Source organism: Balaenoptera physalus (genome assembly GCF_965194825.1).
Source record: "Balaenoptera physalus genome assembly, chromosome: 9".
Lineage (NCBI taxonomy): Eukaryota > Metazoa > Chordata > Mammalia > Artiodactyla > Balaenopteridae > Balaenoptera > Balaenoptera physalus.
The window spans coordinates 95,888,036-95,909,313 of record NC_138888.1 but is presented as its reverse complement, the minus strand read 5'-3'; the positions used below and the strand labels follow the sequence as shown (position 1 = coordinate 95,909,313).

General features: G+C 38.9%; 1 long non-coding RNA gene across 1 annotated transcript in view; it reads right to left on the bottom strand.

The window, feature by feature from the left end:
• LOC309666685 overlaps positions 1-18,858 on the bottom strand; it is a 126,420-nt gene extending 107,562 nt beyond the window's left edge. The window contains exon 1 of the long non-coding RNA XR_014267241.1: positions 17,529-18,858. This is a non-coding gene — a long non-coding RNA (uncharacterized lncRNA). The remainder of the gene's footprint in view (positions 1-17,528) is intronic.
• Positions 18,859-21,278: the final 2,420 nt, after the last annotated feature.

Genomic DNA, 21,278 nt, shown 5'->3' with positions numbered 1-21,278 from the left:
GTGAATCATTTAAAATGTGCAGTTTCTTCTAGGGACACAAAAAGAGTTTGTCGTGTTTTACTTCACTTTAGTTGCCAGCTTCTAATTGTTTTCTGTGGCCATAACTAATTGTTCTTAATGTTTGTGGCAAGAACCCGGTTTGGTTACATGCCAGAATTCTCAGCAAATCCTTCAGTGCTTGTATGAGCATAAAAAAGGAAAAATCTCTGGAAGGATGTGTGTATGTGTGTGTGTGCGTGTGTATAATGGAACTCATAATAGTGTAAACCACTAGGAATGGGGTGGGAAGTGTGTTGGATGAGGATTCCATTGCAGGGGATCATCAGAACTCGTAAGCCACCACTATTCTCTGCTGTTTGGGCTGTTACAGCACTGGAACTGGATAGAATCCTAGAACAAGAATCTATCTGATTACCATGGTTTCCGCTGCTTCTAATTGGCCCCAAACCAATGTGGGTCCATCTAATAGAATGATCTTTGGAGCTAGCTCTATTCTCTATTATCTGTGAGTCCAGGGGTAAGTTGCGTAACTTACCTGAGTCTCTTTTTTTTTTTTTTTTATGACAATGTAGATAACAAAATCCACCTGAAATTTCATTTTGAAGAGTAAGTGAGATATATGAAAGCTACGACATTGGCTTGCCCAGTTTTATCTCTTCATTGAATTTAGGTCTTTGGAATACATGGTCTGGGGAATAAGAACTCAATCTTGACAATGTAACTTAGGGAATCAAATTCCCTTCCTTAATCAGCAGTTCTGGGCTTCTTCAGTCTAGGAGCAGGGTTTACTGGGTGTCCCTCTTCAGTGGTGGCATGTTGTAAGGCAGTTCTGTGTGGTGATACAGCTGTGGACTCTGAAACCCTGTACCTGGGGCCAAATCCCTGCTTCATCTTTCTAGCTGTGTGACATTGGTCACAGTCATTAATCTCTCCAGAGCTTCAGTTCTCTTCTGCTTTAAAACTGGAATAATAATAGCACCTGACTCAGGGTTGTTGTGAAGGATAAATTCAATAAAGCATGGGAAGCCGTGAGCCTGGTACCAAGAGCGTCTGCACTATCGTCACCTCAGAAATGCGTTCCTTATCATTTTCTCTGTGAACACCCATTTTTTGAAAGTTAAAAATAGCCAAAGTTAGACTTAAGTCATGATACAGGATGGTCTGGAGATTGTTTCTTTTTGTCTATTTTCAAATTTTGATGATTAACATTTAAGGTAAAGAATATTGAAGTGCAGAAATAAAACACTGCATTAAGCCATCACATGTCTTAATAAGCAGTGACACTGAGGCTTTAAAGTAGCAATTATGGTTGCCCCAGAATTAAAAAATACAGGTTCGCTCAACAAGATCTATCTGTTTATAGGAAAGGCTGAAAAGAGGGTAGAAAAATATTAGGAGAATACAGAAAAATTTGGCAACTCAGCTGTGGTTGGTTCATGACATTAACTGACCCTGGAGGGCTGCCTTCCTTTTTTTCTTCCTTTCTTTCTTCCCTTCTTTCTCCCTTCCTTCCTCCCTTCCTCCCTTCCTTCCTTCCTTCCTTCCTTCCTTCCTTCCTTCCTTCCTTCCTTCCTTCCTTCCTTCCTTCCCTCCCTCCCTTTCTCTCTCTTTCTTTTTGGTTGACAGATTTTATTAAAATCTGTTTTATTTATTGCCTTTTTTTTCTTTTTTTAAAATTAAAAAAATTTTTTAGTTGAAGTATAGTTTATTTACAGTGTTGTGTTAATTACTAAGTATTGTTGGGTGGTACTAGGTTACTTTTCAGCAAACCACAGGGAACTTCTGGCTTGAGTTAAAATGTGTAAGTGGCATCATGGGGGGGAGGGGCACTTTCCTTTGTGTTCCGGCTGTTAGAAACTCCAGACGCCTCTGGCTATTTGAATGACACATCACAGGGAACAGTTCCTTTTTCTGAAGATTAAAAAATGCACTATTTCTTTAAATGGAAGTAGCAGATTTATGTGAAGCCATTTATCAAAGCCCCCTGGACCTATGAACACCAGGGCTGCCTTGTGTCAACACCAAAAAACAATGCTTCGAATGCTATTGGACGAAAGTCCCCTTTCGCAGTGGGACTTCTCAGCATGACCCCAAGCCCGACGTCCCACTCTGTCTTATGTATTAGATGATAAACAAAAATAAAGGAATAGGTGATGCAAGGCATCACACTAGCATACAGAACACAGCACATATCATCACTCCAGGGAAGAGAGGTGTTTTTAAAAAATGGAATTCCTAAGCTCTAGGGAGACAGCTGGGAATGTAGCACCATATTTTGGGAGGGACTCTTATGATGGGATTCATTCCTTCACAATTAAGTGTTGGCAGGAAACAGGACAGAAGTTAGCCTATGGAAAGACAAACCTTTCTTCCCATCTTCATATCCTAGGTTTTTTGTTGCAAATATAAAACCTTTCCTTATAGAACTGTACTCCCATGGAATTTATCAAGGAATCCCTGGGCTGCAAAATTCCTTGATTTAGGCTAAACCTACTGATGTTCTGCAAAAGGGCTATGTTACACTCACGCAGCAGGAACTTAATTTCCAAGGAAACATTTTCCATATACCCTGGCAGGCAGTGGGGGGAGAGCCTTGGGCCATGACTCTAGGGACTTCACGGGTGCTGAGTGGCTTAGATTCCTCTAAGAATATGATGAAGGCTACGGTCCCTTGTTCAAAATGAGTATTTAGTTCAACCTTGGCAGCAGTGTACCTACCTATGCTCCCTGCTTCTCTCTCATACCGTTAGTCCTTTTCCCTAATTATAATACTCAGCAGAATACAAAGGACTTAACTCTGGAGTGTTCTGCATTGGGGCTGGATGGTGGAGCAGAGATGTGGCCCCTCCAGAAACTTGAGGAATGGTCTTGTAGAGGAAGAGGCCCCCAAAGAGATAAAAACAGAAATTGCCTTCAGTAACTGCTCACAGCAACACACTCTCAGTTATTTTGGAGGAAAGAGGAATCATGGGACAGTAGGATTGTTGGGAAGATCACATTATGTGCTGGTCTCATTTGCATACGTGGGACAGGTACATCCACAGACGCAAAACTCAGCTGAGCAATAAGCTTAACTTTTCAGTAACCGGATGTCATTTATATTTTGAGCTTGTACTCTTCGGATTAGTGGATGTTTCATCTCAGTCAGTTTGGGTTTTGCTTCTTCCCTCCATCAGTTGGTGCTTCTAGAGTGTAAAAGGGGGGTGTGGGTGTGAGAGGAGCACCTTTTCTGTGGGCACCTGCATGGGGGTGGGGCCGTGGGCAGTGATGGAAGGATGGGCAGAGTGAAGCCATTCCGTCAGAAATTACTGAGAATGCAAAGCACAGCAGTTCGTTTGTCAGAGCATTATCTCCTTGCACATTAAAATCAAGTGAGCATGAGCTTTCCCATGAAAACCTGGAGTTCTCTTGAAGAATCAAAGGGCAACCCTAGTCCCATAGTCTTGCAACCCTCATTTATTTCTGAATCTACTCATTTACCATTAACAGCTGGGCTCTGAGGTTTGATTTTGGATTGAGTCTGGAGGGAAAGGTAAGATATTTAGACAATAATGGAAGAGAACGGAAAGCGGTAAGGCAGGCAAAGGAGAGAGAGGATATGGCAGATATTTGACGTACAAGAAGCAGTCAAGCTTAAATACAGGGTAAGCGCAGGCAGAGGTGGGCAGGACGTGAAATCACAGAGTTAGGGAGGGGTCAGACTGAGAATTGAGGACTTCATCCTGTGAATTATGGAAAAATCACTGACGACTTTTAATTGATATGTTAACTAATGTTTGGTAAGCTTGGACATGGTGTGTAGAATAGGTCAGAGGAGAGAGAAAAAAGGTAGAAAAAAAAAGGAGTTAAAATTGAATACCCAGTAGTTTTTTGAGCAGTTAGTGGGGTAGAAATTTTACCTCAATATGTAAAACATTATTTTTGATTGTTAGAGGCTTTTAATTTATGTGTTCTGTTGTTTTTTGGTCATTTTCAGTGTTTGCCATCAACTTTTGCATACCTTATTCGGTTTTGATTTTTTTAAACCTTGCATTTCATCTTGTTGAGTGCATGAGGCTTGAGTTTAGTGAGCGTTTAATACAAAGAGCAGAGTAGGCTGTAAGCTCTGGTGACACTTTGCTTGCCATCAAGGTCAGCTTTCAAACAGCGTGACCTACAGTGCGGGGTGGTGGTCCACGGAGAGCAAATGGGCTTGAACCCATCTCTGCCTTGGACTATTAGCTTCTGTTGATGTGAAATTGACTACTGCGGGGTTGCCACTTAGGCAACTCAGAAACAGCATGTTTCTTAGATTTTTTTTTTTTACTACTTGCTGTGCATGCATGTCTAGAACTGAGTTAGTTTTAAATAGATATTTTTTCATCTGAACTGCATAAAGTATTATTTAACAATGGCACTATTTTTGTTAAGCCAACATCTTATTTGCTCACCAATTGCTTGGTGCACCTAATGTCTGTTAGAAAAAAATCTTAAGCGTGTATTATTAACAATCTAACGATCAATATCAGTTATAAAACACTGAAATTAATGACAATGGTTATGATTTACTGAGCGGTGTATTATGTGCCAGATACTGTGCTATAACTTTGATCTAGATCTTTAGAAATCTCTAAAGCAATGCTACAAGAAATGTATTCTGATTCCTATTTTACAAATGAGAAAACTAAGGTGCAGAGAGATTGAGAAACTTATTCAAGATAACACAGATAGTAGAGAGCAGAGAATGTTTAACTTACCGTTTTGTATCCTAAGTAGGGACACAGATATGAAAGCAAATCTGAGAATTTGAGTATGTCATAAAATGAAAACTAAAACAGCAGAACAGTCCAGTCCGGCAAAACAGTTCACTTTTCTGAAGGGGGGGTGATAAATTTTTGCTGATTCAACCACACTCTTTTCTAATTCACTTTGCAACAGATGGATTCACATCTGCAAGGTGGCAGCCTGCAGAGAGTAGAGGGTTGCAGGGTGATGTCATTACTGTCTTAGCCTGAACTGTAGAAAGATCACCCTTCCAGATATCAAGGCTTAAAATCTTTATGGGACTTTACTAAGTCATTTTAAATGACTGCATAGTTTGCTAAGACAGGTGCTATCTTTTTAATGTCATTAGCCATTGGTCATTAGGAGAAGGATTTTCTCCTTGAGAGTTCAGGAGATACACTTGTCTGACAGTTCATGGACTCTGTAAGTGTCTGGCAGTCAAAGCGTTTTGTTCATTCAGGGACTTTATGGTAAGTTTCAACCCAATATTTATAAAATCAATCAAGTGTCTTAATTTGGGGCTGTTTGAGTAATCTCTGTAGACTACCTAATCTCAAGTTTCCTTTTTTAAAGTTTTCATGAAGGAATCTCTTAATAAAAGATACTAAAACATTTCCTGTACAGTGTAAGCTTTTGCGATGACAGAGACCCAATAATGATATTCAGAAATGTAAGGAATTGAATGCAACTCTTTTATTCTATTGAATGATATAGTATAGCTTTTGTATAATGAGACATTTGGGAATTTGTTAGGCTGTTGGTTTTATGCATTTAAGTAAAAAGTGTCAAATATCTATCCTGTGATATGTGAATATTTGAGAAGCAATATAATATCTTACATTATTAAATTACAATATAGATTCTTGAAATGTGAGATGGGTTGTCTTTAATATCAGCAACCATATTATCAGGAATATTTGTTACCTTCTTGAGTCTTGGTTTGTTATGTGCTCAAACATTTGTTCTTACAAAAGTGTTAGTAATCCATTTTTAAAGTAATGTGATTGGAATATACTTCATTACTTCTTAAAAGCCCTAGCTTGACACTCTGGATGCTGTGATTTGAAGACCTTCTTCTAAGACAGTTGATTTGCAAACTCAATTTAGTAGCAGTAATAGCACACGAAAATTTGAATGAAAGAAGTACATCATTGGTTGCACTTATCAAATTATATCAGTTCCATCCTCAGTTATACAGAGGTTTTTTGTGAAAACTTGGCTCATATATTTTTATCTTTCCTTATATCAATCAGTTTTTCTTGCAAACAAATTGGAAGGGCAGTGAGTTGTGTGCAGGAGTATAAATTAGTGCAAATTTTCTGGACTGATTTTGCCACATGCATTAAAAAATCCAAAAACAATTGTATCCTTTGACACAGCAATTACGTTCCTATGTATTTATGCTAAGGAATGAGAGGGATACATGCATTGTTAGTCATACGAAGATGTTTATGGTCTTTTTCTTTATAACACTGAAAAAGTGGGAGTTACTTAAATATTCAATAATTAGGGATGAGTTAATTATGCTCTCTATACAATAAAATTAGATGGAGCAATTAAAATCATGGATAATACTAATAGTAATAATAATTGTAACATTAAATGGAAGATTCCAGAAATAATTCCTAAATTTAAATTGCATACCATTCTGAGAAGCAGGATGAACTCTCGCACCGTCCTGCGCCACCCCTCCCAGGACGTGAAACATCCCTTTGTCCATATGTTAGTCACTTAATAGCCATCTCAGTTATCAGATCCACTGTTGTGGTATCATAGTGCTTGTGTTTAAGTGACCCTGATTTTACTAAATAGTGACCCCAACTCGCAAGAGTAACGATGCTGACATTTTGGATAAGCCAAAGAGAAACCATATAGGGCTTCCTTTAAGTGAAAAGGTAAAAGTTCTCCACTGAATAAGGCAAGAAAAACAATTTTATGCTCAGGTTGCTAAGAGCTACGGTAAGAATAAATCTTCTATTCTTGAAATTGTGAAGAAGGAAAAAGAAATTTGTGCTAGTTTTGTTGTTGCACCTCAAACTGCAAAAGTTACGGCCACGGTGCGTGATTTGTGCTTCGTTAAGACGGAGAAGGTATTAAATTTGTTCAATAAGATATTTCGAGAGAGAGAAAGAGACCACATTCACATAACTTTTATTATAGCATATTGTTATAATTGTTCTATTTTATTACTAGCTATTGTCATTACTCCGTTACTGTTTAATATGTAAATTAAACTTTATCACAGGTGTAGGTATGTGTAGAAAATAACATAGTATAGTTGGGGTTCAGTGCTTTCTGCAGTTTCTGACATCATTGGGGGTCTTGGACCAGATACCCCCTGGTAAGAGGGGACTCCTGTATTTAATATGTACCACTTAATGCACTTAAATATACTTCAAAATTTAATCCTCATAACAACCTACTGCCTGGAGGTATTATACAACACCTGAAAGCGACATATCCGGTAAATTATGGCAATTTGATTCAGACTCACGTATGACTGGTGATAAAGCTGAAGCCTATCAGACTTTATGAATATGTAATTACATAGAGAAATACACATAATTTACTGTGAAGGGAAAGGATACAAAGTACTACATATAATATCACATTGAAAAAATTCCTTAAATGCGTGGAGGAAAAAAGCTGGAAAGACATCACCGAAGTGAAAATAGTTATTTCTGGGTAGTGGGTCTACAGATAATTTTTTTTGTTTTTAGGTTTTACTTTGTTTTCCATGTTTTAGGCAATGAGCAACACATATTGCTTTTGTAATTAGAAAAACAAGTCTTTTTTTCCCCCCAAATTTCCCTGCCGCAAGATGTTAATTGCAGCATTATTTATAGTATAATTTATAACAACTTAGATGTTCAACAATAGAAGAATTGTTTAATGAAATAGTGTTCACCAACTCAATGGAATAATATAAAATAAAATGATTTCTATTACGTACAGATGAGTTGGGATAATGTTTATTAAATAATGTTCTATGAAATCAGGGAGAACATAAAATATTATTTACTCTAAGATTACAGTGATTTACACCATGATTATGATGTAAATTCTGTTAACACATGGTGAAAGGCCAAACTGTATGGGATAATAAAAGTTATTGTGAGGTTTGGAAGTGATACAAATATTTTCTCTAATGTTCTAATGATGAATAGTAATGTAAAAACATAAGAATTTCTGTGGTTTGGTAAACAACTAGATATATAAAAGGGAAGACTTTTAAAGGAAACACTTGGTCTATTTTGCTACTTTACAAAAGACATTTACTTCTCAGGGGGCGATACAATTAGACAAGTATGGTTCAACTTCAGAGTGTTAATTCTCTTAATATAATTCAGCATCATCAGAAATAACATGGCTACAAAGGCAGAGAGCCTCTGGTTTTCTTCTCCTCCACACTTGCCAGAGCTATTCCTACAGATTGCTGCCATCCCAAATTAGAAAGCAACCTGAATAAAAGTTCCCCAGACAGGTTGTCTCTGCTGCTTTGACAGATGCCACGTACTCTCTCCCTGAGGTCATGGCAAATGACAGGATGTGAAAAGTGAATACATGAAAATGCTTTCCTAGCACTCTCTCCTCCCGGGTTTGCTGAGTAAGATGGGCAGTGAAGAAAGCCAGTAACTCTAAGCCGTGGACTTCCAGATAGGGCGTCCACAAAGGCAAAAATGTCTCTCTTGGAAGTGGCAGTGCCATCCCAGCATGTATTTTGCCTCCGGGGCATCAGAATGAAAGTTGGCAGCTTGCCTGGTGTTCTTGCAGAGCCCAGGTATAGAGGAAGCCAAATGTCCTGCTGCCTGTTTCTGCACCAAGTGACGTACCTGTCTCCTTCCCCTCCTTCCTAGGCTGCCTCCAATTCAAAGGTTGTCACCGGTAGATAAAAAATGCATTATTCCCAGTTACTTAGTTGGGGGCCAGAGACAGTGAGCTTAGCTACAATAAGTCAGTGTCAACTGGTGCTGCAAAATTTAGTTGTGTTTTAAAAATAGTTTAGCATACTATTGGTTTTTCATGAAATATAATTGTACTGTAGAAGGACAGACTTCTTAAGCTGCTGTGACAGTTCAGGGATTGATTTTGATGTTTCAAGGGAACTCTTGGAGAAAGAAAGAAGCAGATACACTGCACAAGGTGGTGTCACTTATTGGGACGTGAAAATCCACAAGTTCAAGACATTTTTAGAGACAGAAGTCCCCAAGTGATCATGATTTTCAGAGCCCTCAATTTGGGATGTTTGAACTAGAGAGATGATTTTCACAATAATTTTGGAGATCATTCTTAGCACTGGAAACATCTTGAGGAATTCTGATCTAAAGAATAGTCAAAGGGCATGGTGCCTAAGGACACAGGTAAAGCTTGTGAGTCTGTATATGACACTCCCTGGTGTCCCTAACAGCAGTGTTTAATATCATCAGTGCAGAGTCAAATAGAAACATCCACTCTTGAGTTTCTGGATTGACATACAACAGTTAGCATATGAACATTTGAGAAAGATGATCACTTAGGAACAATGAATGGATTCCATCACTGAAAAAACATTTAATCCTTTAAAAACGGCATAGTAGTAATAGCGTTTAATGGACTGCATAGTTCTTAGTCACTCCAAAAAGGGGGTAGCTGCAATTACACAGAAAATTCAAACCAATCCATGTTGGGCTTTTATTATGTGTCTTCTCATACCTATTTCCTTCTTTTTATACCTACAGTTCCCTGCCTTTCTAAGATGTTTCTTTTGATGGAACCATTCTTTTTCATTCTCCGTTAGTTTTGAGGGGGGGGGGTTGATTTACCTATTCCTGGTTTCAAGGTTGGGTTTTGATAATCTTAAATTAAGCTGGTCATCCCAGTTTCCCAGTCATAATACTGGGTTCAGAGATGGACACATAAACCAATCAAAGGCTTTAAGATGTGAGGAGATATTTGCTAAGTTTTTCTGGAAAAGAGAAGCTTCCACTTTCTTCTACAACATTTACTAAAATATGCATGTGAGTCTCTCAGGTTTATAACTAAGACATCTATTTGGCTACCACTACAGATAGAGTCTGTGTGTGTGTGTGTGTGTGTGTGTGCGTGTGTGTGTGTTGGTGGGAGGGGTCGGTGGGTATGTGTAATGCCCGTACAGGAAACTGAGACTGTAGAAGGCAGTGCACAGAAATAAAGATAAATTGGATCCTAGGCAACGTTTTTTTGAACTGGACAATCAATGTGCCTGAACTAAGAACTACTTCTGGTTATAGATTCACTTTATTAAGCTCATTTGATTTTTGATATTTTACAACATAAATAGCACTAACTGATACAGAATTCCAAGATTTTTGTAACAGGACGTTCAACCATCTATTCAAAGAGATAATTTATTTCATTTATTTTTATTGAAGTATAGTTGATTTACAATGTTGTGTTAGTTTCAGGTGTACAGTAGAGTGATTCAGTTATATATATATTTACATATATATATTCTTTTTCAGATTCTTTTCCATTATAGGTTATTATAAGATATTAAATATAGTTCCCTATGTTATAAATTAAGTCCTTGTTGTTCATCTATTTTATATATAGTAGTGTGTATCTATTAATCCCAAACTCCTAATTTATCCTTCCCTCCTCTTTCCCTTTTGGTAACCTTAAGTTTGTTTTCTATGTCTGTGAGTCTATTTCTGTTTTGTGAATAAGTTCACTTGTATCATTTTTTTAGATTCACACATAAGTGATATCATCTGATATTTGTCTTTCTCCGTCTGACTTACTTCTTGCAGTATGACAATCTCTAAATCCATCCATGTTGCTGCACATGGCATTACTTCATTCTTTTTTATGGCTGAGTAGTATTCCATTGTGTATATATACCACATCTTCTTTATCCATTCATCTGTCGATGGACATTTAGGTTGCTTCCATGTCTTGGCTATTGTAAATAGTGCTGCTATGAACACTGGGGTGCATGTATCTTTTCAAATTAGAGTTTTCTTCGGAAATATGCCCAGGAGTGAGATTGCAGAATCATATGGTAGTTCTATTTTTAGTTTTCTAAGGAACCTATGATTTATTTTCTTAACAAGGTGCAATCTGTTTGTTAGAGAATGGCATACAGTTAAATCATATATTTATCTTAACTCACTATATTCTGGAGAGCATTGTTGCAAGGAGTAAATTCAGGGTCAAATTCCCAGGCATCTCTGTGCTGTGGGACCAGCTGTTAAACGTTGGCTCGCACTTTCTCACATTTTACCGTGATGTGAAAGGATAGGAGCGGGGTTAGTTTAATTCAGATCAACAAACATCTATTCAATGCTTAATGAAGAGGACTTTTATTTTCATTTTGACTGCTCAGAGTTTGAATCCCCTTCTTATGTTCAGAAATGTCTGAAAAAAGCTAGGTATTTGCTTTCTCAGTCTCCCTCTCAGCTACGGCTTGGACGTTGGGTCTAGGCTCTGCCGATCAAGACCCCTGCCGCAGAACTTTAGGTCCAAAGCTAGTGATGTGAAGAAGCAGGGCCTATGCAGAGTCCATTCTGGGTGTGGATGTCAGAGGCAGTACCACTAACCAAATCTATTATCTAGACACAATAGTGACTGTAGTTGTAAGAGTACTGCCCTCTGTCAATCTTGTCAGAGGTATAAGATGTTGAGTTTATTGTCAAGACTTATGGCTGTAGGCCTTTCACTGGATCCTTTCTGTGGATTTTAGTTGGTTGGTCAGCCCTTAAGACCCAATGGTGTCTGAAGTGTCTGGGAAAATCAGAATTTTATGGAGCTCTGCTGAACTCCAATTAGAAAAATAATAGCAATAGTCTCTAGGACTTTAGAGAAAAATCAGATCCTCTTCAGCAAGCAGCTCTTCTCCTTTTGAGAAAGAGCTCTTGCTTTGCTACTAGGCTCTGGGAGAGACCAAAAGTCTTATCATAGTTCGCTGGGTGATCATGCAACAGAAGTTGCCCATCGGTTGATATATATCAAGCTATAAAGTTGGAGCATGCCCAGTAGGATTCCTTTATCAGATTGAGCAGAAATATGGGGTTAGGTCTGAGCAGATCTTGAGGCATAAATAAGATACATGCAGAGTTGACTCACACTCCTAGTGTGCCTACTTCTGTAGCCCACAGCTTTGGCTGCGTGAGGCTGTTTGAGGTGAATCAGTCCAAGGTGCCCTGACGAAGCATTGCATCCCCTCAGGTGTGGTCTGCAGGACAGTGGAGAAGGAACAATTCCTAGTAGGTAGAAACTCAAACTTTCTCCATGTTTTCTAGAAAGAGAGACACCTGGAGGCATCGGTCCCAATTCACAGGATGTGGCAATTAGGTTAGCTGAATGGTCCGGAAGTTAAAAGACACACAATTGAAGGAGAGGAATAAGGAGGTTTGGGGAAGAGATAGATAGACCTCTCAAAGTGGACCCAGGATGTGAGAATGTTGTACCCCGTATGAATGCTAACCCAAAGGCCCTCCCTGCAATGAATTCACTTAACTAGCAAATGTAAGAAAAGATGATATCTAAATGGGAAACGAACATAGGAAAATGTGCCCAACTTCATTAGTTAGCAGGAAAATGCAAATTAAAACTCCAGTAAATTCCCGCTGAACACCTCACAGAATAGCTAAAATTAAGAAGATAAAGAATACTGTCAAAGTTTCAAGTGTCACATGTTGGCAAGTATGTGGAGTAAGCAGGATTTACAATGTTGTGTTAGTTTCTGGCGTATAGCAAAGTGGTTCAGTTATACACACACGCACACATATATATATATTCTTTTTCATATTCTTTTCCATTATGGTTTATTACAAGATATTGAATATAGTTCCCCGTGCTATACACTAAGACCTTGTTGTTTATCCATCCTATATATAATAGTTTGTATCTGCTAGTCCCAGACTTGAGTACCTGCCCCCCCACCTTGGCAACCACAAGTCTGTTCTCTATGTCTATGAGTCAGTTTCTGTTTCATAGATAAGTTCATTTGTGTCATATTTTAGATTCCACATATAAGTGATATCATATGCTATTTGTCTTTCTCTTTCTGACTTACTCTGCTTAGTATGATAATCTCCAGGTCCATCATGATGGCATTTTAAATTGAAAAAGCATTAATGACTGCAATGGATTGAAAAGTATCAAATACACAGAATTCTTGCGTTCACAATGATAATACTAATAACAAAGTCCACTGATTGTTACCAGGCACCAATATACTTTAATTATTTGGGTTAAATGATGCAGGCTTTCTACAACTTGCCACTTGCCAGTGTGATACTCCTAATATGTGCCAGGGTCAGCCTAGGTCCAGGAGGTTCACAGTGAATAGAATATATCCACCCTCTTAAGTTAGCTCAGCTGAGCAGCCTGCATGAGATCTAGCTTTGGGGACCTAGATCCTTGAAGACTACACTTTTTGGCTGGCTACTTCACCTCTTTTAGCTCTTCATCTAGGATTTCTGGACAGTTAACCTTTTCTGATCTAATTAAAGCCAGTGAAGTTTGTAATTCATTGGACATGTAAAACGCCTTGCCATCTTTGAATACCCAACTGTAGACATCCAATTTTAGGGATCCTCAAACCACTAATCACTGGCCGAGATGAAGGGCTTCCATGGCACTAGGTCAGTCAGCAGTGGGGCTGTCCACAGAGAGCAGAGTAGATGCCCCTCACCCCTTAGCCTGTCCTTTTAACTCCTAGAAAGGGATAGAAGGAAAGCAATAGAAGAACAAGGCTTGAACAAGTGTGAAAAAATTTTGAGATGATTCGTTTCTAGGAGATTTCCCAGGAGGTTGATACCCACTTACCTACAAATCTTATTTCACTTGTTTTTCAAAGTTAGAATCTTCTTTGATTTTTATTGGTCTTTCAAATGTCCTTCTAACAATTTAAAATTCGACCATTTATATAATGGCCCAGAACCCAGTCGAGAGATAGGGCCATGGGTTCAAAAGTTAATGACTTACTTTTATGACCTTGAATAAGTTTATGCCATCTGTGTTTTTTTCTTTGTATAAATTGTATATTAATACCTGAACTGTGTTTTAAATGAAGGCAAAAGTTATCTTGCTTGGAGAAATCTTTTGAAACTCCCTGGGGAAATAACTGGGAATAAACAGACATTTCAAATGTCTTCGCACTCCCAGAATTTATCAGATGAAAGACTTGTCAACCCAAACACGATAATTAATGTTATTTTCTCACAGGGAGAGTCCCTATTGCTTCTACTTTTTGTGCAGTCACATTAATCTTAAGCCCATGTGGAATTAAAAAGTTCTTTTAATTAAGCATATCACTTGGTACTTTCTAACCTTAAATTTGAAGATGATAAAACATTTTATAATGGTCAATGAATTAAACACTCCTGGGGCTTTTACAGACATGATTAGAAAGGGTAACTATCCAATTATTCTAGATGTAGAGCTTAAAGATCTGCAGTAGCCAGCCAAAAAGTTGGGCCTCTGAAAGGCTTTCTTTCTGGAAAAAAGTGTTTGGAAAGTTGCTGAGCCAAGAAGAATCATTTGTAGTGTTGTAGTGGAAGTATGTATTTAATCATTCATTCAACATATACTTATTAGGCACCTACTCAATGCATTCTTCTAAGCACTGGAGTCACAATAGTGATACAGTCATTGGTCTTATAGACCTCACATTCCAGGGGAAGAGAGAGAACAAATAGGCTGTGTTCTTGGTGAGGGCAGACTAGCATTTCAAATAAAATATCTCACTGAATTTAGCTAAAACATCTGGACACACAAAAAACCTACTGGAAGTTATCAGAGTGCTAACAAGAGAGTGAAGGATTATGGGGCCAGGATGGAGGAAAACATGGACTTCGGGCAGTGAACTTACTGTTTAACTTTGCTCCCCTCAACCACTCCCTCCTTGACGGGGGCATTTGTCAGCTCTGACTGGGTGGCTGAGAGTGGAGCTTTCAGGAGTCTCATGGGCTAGGGCACAGTGATTGGGTAGAGAAGACTTGAACAACACCATTAGCAACCGTCCGTGACCTAATAAATATATGTATAACAGTGCTCCTCTCAAACTGCAGAATATGCATTCTTTACAAGAACACGTGGAAGAGTGACAAAAATTGATCATATTTTGTGCCATAAAGTAAGTCTCAACACATTTGAAAGGATTGAAGACACACAGAATATGATGTTTTACCATAATGCATCTATATTAGAAGTTAATAGCAAAAAAGATAACTATAATATCACAATGTGCTTTGAAATAAGAGATACATGTATAAACAACCCATGGATCAAAGAAAAAATACAGTGGGGATTAGAAATACTTTGACCTGAATGATAATGAAACTACTTTATATAAAAATTTGTGGGATACCAGTAAAGCTGCACTTAGAGGGAAATTTATGGCCTTAAATGCATATATTAGAAGTTTTTAAAAAGCTAGAAAAAAATCAGTGAGCATAGCATCCATGACAAGACTTCAAAGAGAATAGAAAGAAGAAAATTAGATTTAGGAGCAGAAACTATGGATATAGAAAACATATAAACAATAAAGAGCACCAACTATAGTTCATAAATTCTCTGAGAGACTTGGTCAGAAAAAATAAAGAATGCACAAATAACTGTTAGGAATGCTCATTGCTACAGATCCAACACACAGTAAAATGATAAGAGGATATTGTGAACAACTTAGTGACAATGTATTTTGATGAAATGGATAACCTAGAAAAAAACAGCTTACAAAAACTAATAAGAAGAGGGACCTTCAAGATGGCAGAGGAGTAAGACATGGAGATCACCTTCCTCCCCACAAATACATAAAAAATACATCTACATGTGGAACAACTCCTACAGAACACATACTGAACGCAGACCTCCCAAAAGGCAAGAAACTCCCCACGTACCTGGGTAGGGCAATAGAAAAAACAAAAAACAGAGACAAAAGAAAAGGGACGGGACCTGCACCTCTGGGAGGGAGCTGTGAAGGAGGAAAGGTTTCCACACACTAGGAGCCCCTTCGCGGGCGGAGACTGCGGGTAGCAGAGGGGGGGAGCTTCGGAGCCGCGGAGGAGAGCACAGCCACAGGGGTGCGGAGGGCAAAGCGGAGAGACTCCCGCACGGAGGATCAGCGCTGAGCAGCACTCAGCAGCCCGAGAGGCTTGTCTGCTCCCCCGCCGGGGCGGGCGGGGCTGGGAGCTGAGGCTCGGGCTTCGGTCGGATCGCAGGGAGAGGACTGGGGTTGGCTGCGTGAACACAGCCCGAAGGGGCTAGTGCGCCACAGCTAGCCGGGGGGGTGGGGGAGTCCAGGAAAAAGTCTGGACCGGCTTAAGAGGGAAGAGACCACTGTTTCAGGGTACGTGAGGAGAGGGGATTCAGAGTGCCGCCTAAATGAGCTCCAGAGATGGGCGTGAGCCGCGGCCATCAGCGTGGACCCCAGAGGCGGGCATGAGACGCTAAGGCTGCTGCTGCCGCCACCAAAAATCCTGTGTGCGAGCACAGGTCACCATCCACACCTCCCCTCCCGGGAGCCTGTGCAGCCCGCCACTGCCAGGGTCCCGTGATCCGGGGACAACTTCCCCGGGAGAACGCACGGCGCGCCTCCGGCTGCTGCAATGTGACGCCGGCCTCTGCCACCACAGGCTCGCCCCGCATCCGTACCCCTCCTTCCCCCCGCCTGAGTGAACCAGAGTCCCCGAAGCAGCTGCTCCTTTAACCCCGTCCTGTCTGAGCGAAGAACAGACGCCCTCAGGAGACCTACACGCAGAGGCAGGGCCAAATCTAAAGCTGAACCCTGGGAGCTGTGCGAACAAAGAAGAGAAAGGGAAATCTCTCCCAGCAGCCTCAGGAGCAGCGGCTTAAATCTCCACTATCAACTTGATGTACCTGCATCTGTGGAATACCTGAATAGACAACGAATCCTCCCAAATTGAGGCAGTGGACTCTGGAAGCAACTGTAGACTTGGGGTTTGCTTTCTGCACCTAATTTGTTTCTGGTTTTATGTTTATTTTAGTTTAGTATTTAGAGCTTATAATCATTGGTAGATTTGTTTACTGATTTGGTTGCTCTCTTCCTTTATTTATTTTTTTAATATATATGTATTTCTTCCTTTTTCTCTTTTTGTGAGTGTGTGTGTGTATGCTTCTTTGTGTGATTTTGTCTGTATAATTTTGCTTTTACCATTTGTCCTAGAGTTCTGTCTGTCTGTTTTTTGTTTCATTGTGAAAATGACTATACGACCCATAAGAATCTACAGATTCAATGCAATCCCTATCAAACTACCACTGGCATTTTTCACAGAACTAGAACAAAAAATTTCACAATTTGTATGGAAACACAAAAGACCCTGAATAGCCAAAGCAATGTAAGAAAGAAAGAAAAATGGAGCTGGAGGAATCAGGCTCCCAGACTTCAGACTATACTACAAAGCTACAGTAATCAAGACAGTATGGTACTGGCACAAAAACAGACATATTGATCAATGGAACAGGATAGAAAGCCCAGAGATAAACCCACACACATATGGTCACCTTATCTTTGATAAAAGAGGCAAGAATATATAATGGAAAAAGACAACCTCTTCAATAAGTGGTGCTGGGAAAACTGGACAGCTACATATTAAAGAGTGAAATCAGAACACTCCCTAACACCATACACAAAAATAAACTCCAAATGGATTAAAGACCTAAATGTAAGGCCAGGCACTATAAAACTCGTAGAGGAAAACACAGGCAGAACACTCTATGACATAAATCACAGCAAGATCCTTTCTGACCCACCTCCTAGAGAAATGGAAATAAATAAAAACAAAAATAGGGGCTTCCCTGGTGGCACAGTGGTTGAGAATCTGCCTGCCAATGCAGGGGACACGGGTTTGAGCCCTGGTCTGGGAGGATGCCACATGCCACGGAGCAACTAGGCCCGTGAGCCACAATTACTGAGCCTGCGCGTCTGGAGCCTGTGCTCCGCAACAAGAGAGGCCGTGATGGTGAGAGGCCCACGCACCGCGATGAAGAGTGGCCCCCACTTGCCACAACTAGAGAAAGCCCTCGCACAGAAACGAAGACCCAACACAGCCAAAAATAAATAAATAAATAAATAAAAATTTAAAATAATAGACATTTAAAACAAAAAACAAAAAACAAAAAATAAACAAATGGGACCTAATGAAACTTAAAAGTTTGCACAGCAAAGAAACCATAAACAAGACGAAAAGACAGCCCTCAGAATGGGAGAAAATATTTGCAAATGAAGCAACTGACAAAGGATTAATCTCCAGAATATACAAGGAGCTCATGCAGCTCAATATCAAAAAAACAAACAACCCAATCTTAAAATGGACAGAAGACCTAAATAGACATTTATCCAAAGAAGATATACAGATTGCCAACAAACACATGAAAGGATGCTCAACATCACTAATTATAAGAGAAATGCAAATCAAAACTACAATGAGGTATCACCTCACACCAGTCAGAATGGCCATCATTAAAAAAATCTAGAAACAATAAATGCTGGAGAGGGTGTAGAGAAAAGGGAACCCTCTTGCTCTGTTGGTGGGAATGTAAAATGATACAGCCACTAGGGAGAACAGTATGGAGGTTCCTTAAAAAACTAAAAATAGAACTACCATATGACCCAGCAATCTCACTACTGGGCATATACCCTGAGAAAACCATAATTCAAAAAGAGTCATGTACCACAATGTTCACTGCAGCTCTGTTTACAATAGCCAGAATATGGAAGCAACCTATGTGTCCATTGACAGATGAATGGATAAAGAAGATGTGGCACATATATACAATGGCATATTACTCAGCCATAAAAAGAAATGAAATTGAGTTATTTGTAGTGAGGTGGGTGGACCTAGAGACTGTCATACAGAGTGAAGTAAGTCAGAAAGAGAAAAACAAATACCGTATGCTAACACATATGTATGGGATCTAAAAAAAAAAAAAAATGGTTCTGAAGATCCTAGGGGCAGGACAGGAATGAAGACGCAGACGTAGAGAATGGACTTGAGCATGGGGAAGGGGAAGGGTAAGCTGGGATGAAGTGAGAGAGAGGCATGGACATATATACACTACCAAATGTAGAATAGATAGCTAGTGGGAAGCAGCCGCATAGCACAGGGAGATCAGCTCCGTGCTTTGTGACCACCTAGAGGGGTGGGATAGGGAGGGTGGGAGGGAGACGCAACAAGGAGGAGATGTGGGGATATATGTATACGTATAGCTGATTCACCTTGTTATAAAGCAGAAACTAACACACCATTGTAAAGCAATTATACTTCAATAAAGATGTTAAAAAAAAAAAAGAATATCCAAGAGAGGTGTGCGTGGTATTGTACCTCTGAAGTATCCTCTTTCTACTGAAATATAGATGTCTCTTTGTACTTCTAATGGAGTAAGTAACAGTTTAAATGAATAGCGTGGTTTGGAATCAGTCTAGACTCACACCCAGTTCTGTGACCACAAACGGATCACCTCAACTCCCTGAGCCTCTTTTTGCATTTGTAACATTGTTACGCTTATGTCTGCCTTTCAAGATTTTTTCCAAGGCTGGGTTAAGAAAATGTTTGCAAAGCACTTGGCATGTGAAAACTGCCCTCTAAAGGGTTGCTGATACTATCATTATTGTTGTTGCATTTCTATTATTATTGAAATGCACCCCTTCTCTAAGGGATGGTGTTATATATCTTAATATCAACTCTCGGATAGCACTGAACATATGGGTTGTAAAACTCCTCTGGTCCAGACATTTTTAAGAAAGGATTAGGTATGACACCATATTATACAAAAGATGTCAGGAATGTCAGAGACCCGTGATTCAGCCATTCCTCCCCTCTCCCACTGTGTGCTTTAATATTAGCTTTTGCATTAATTCAGAAAGAAGTATCGACAGGGTTTTCTTTTCTGCTGATTTCACTGCAATAGTTGGGTGGAGCCCCTTTGTCTAATCTGCGTGATCTAAGTCATTATTTCTTTTGAATTAGACTAAAGGAGTCAAAGATCATAATTAAGAACTTGAAGTTATGCCTGCCATAACTCTGTCACTGTACTTTCTCCAAATAATTTATTTTTTTTCCATTAACCAAATGGACTGATTTTTAATCATGTTCCCTAGAAAGTGGGAGATGGACATATTTGAAAGAGAAGAGACGTAAAAGATTTTAATGATATGTACATATACATCTATATGTACACACACATATTGTATGTATGTAAAATGCTTTTTGATACCTTAAATATCATGGAGAACAATCATCTTAAAAATAATGCTTTTAAATTATTTAATGTCATATATTAGTTAAATTATTTAATCAGTACTTATTAACTTTAATTATTGATTACTTTAACTATTATTCATTTATTATTTTATTATTATTTGTTAATAATTATTATTAAATTACTTAATGACCTTTTAAGTAACACTAAAAAAGGTAAAAAGTATTTACGAGTGATTGCATTTTAGAAGCAAGCTAAGCATGATGGGAGAAATGGCTATAGCAGTAAAGAGGAAAACAAAATGATATCCCATTCAATTTTATTTAATTCAACAAGCATTTTCTACAGAGGGTATGTAAATGTAATACTTGGTTTTCAGGTGATTCTAGTCCAGAAGAAGAGACAAAAATATAAACCAGTAAGTTAAAATATGGGTGATAATATCAATCACATAAAGACTTCTGTTGCACTTATAACAAGATAAGAAGCAATTGGGATTAACATATACATACTACTATACATAAAATAAAAAACCAACAAGGACCTACTTTATAGCACAGGGAACTATACTCAATATTATGTAATAACCTATAAGAGAAAAGAATCTGAAAAAGAATATATATACATGTATATGTATATAACTGAATCACTGTACTGTATACCTGAAACTTACATGATATTATAAATCAACTATACTTCAATAAACAATTTTTTTAAAAAAGATAAGAAGCAATCTCAGCAGAGAAGGAAGTGGTAAACTCTGCGGTGTGGTGGAGGAGAGAAGAGTTTAAACTTCCTTGAAGTGTGTGTATTTGACCGGTATAGTAGAGGGACCACTGAAGCATCTTAAGAACTTAAACTTTCTGAGCTTCAACTCAGTCATCTGTAGAATGAAAGAATTCAACCAAATGAGATCTAAGGTTACTATTAGCTTTAAAATATTGTTGCATGAAATAGGAGAGGTAAAGTGGGCAGGTGGTGGCTAATTTAATTCTCACTGAGAGTTGATTAATTCAGTTTAATTCTATTTCTTAGAATTCAAATGTGAATTTCTTAACCCTTCTTTTCTTAATTTATATACAAGTCTCAAAGGCCAAATTAAGATGGAGAACATTTTAATTCAAAGTCTTACCTTAGAATCTACTTAGGATAACGCTAGTAGCATGCATGACTTTTGAAGTCAGGCCAAGTTCAGTTCCTAGCTCTGCCATTTATTGGAGGAAAGTCAGTGGGTCTCAAAGTGGCATCCCTGGACCTGCTGCATCACCAGGGAACCTGAGTCACACACATTCTCAGGCCCCAGCCCAGACTTCCTAAATCAGAAACATGCA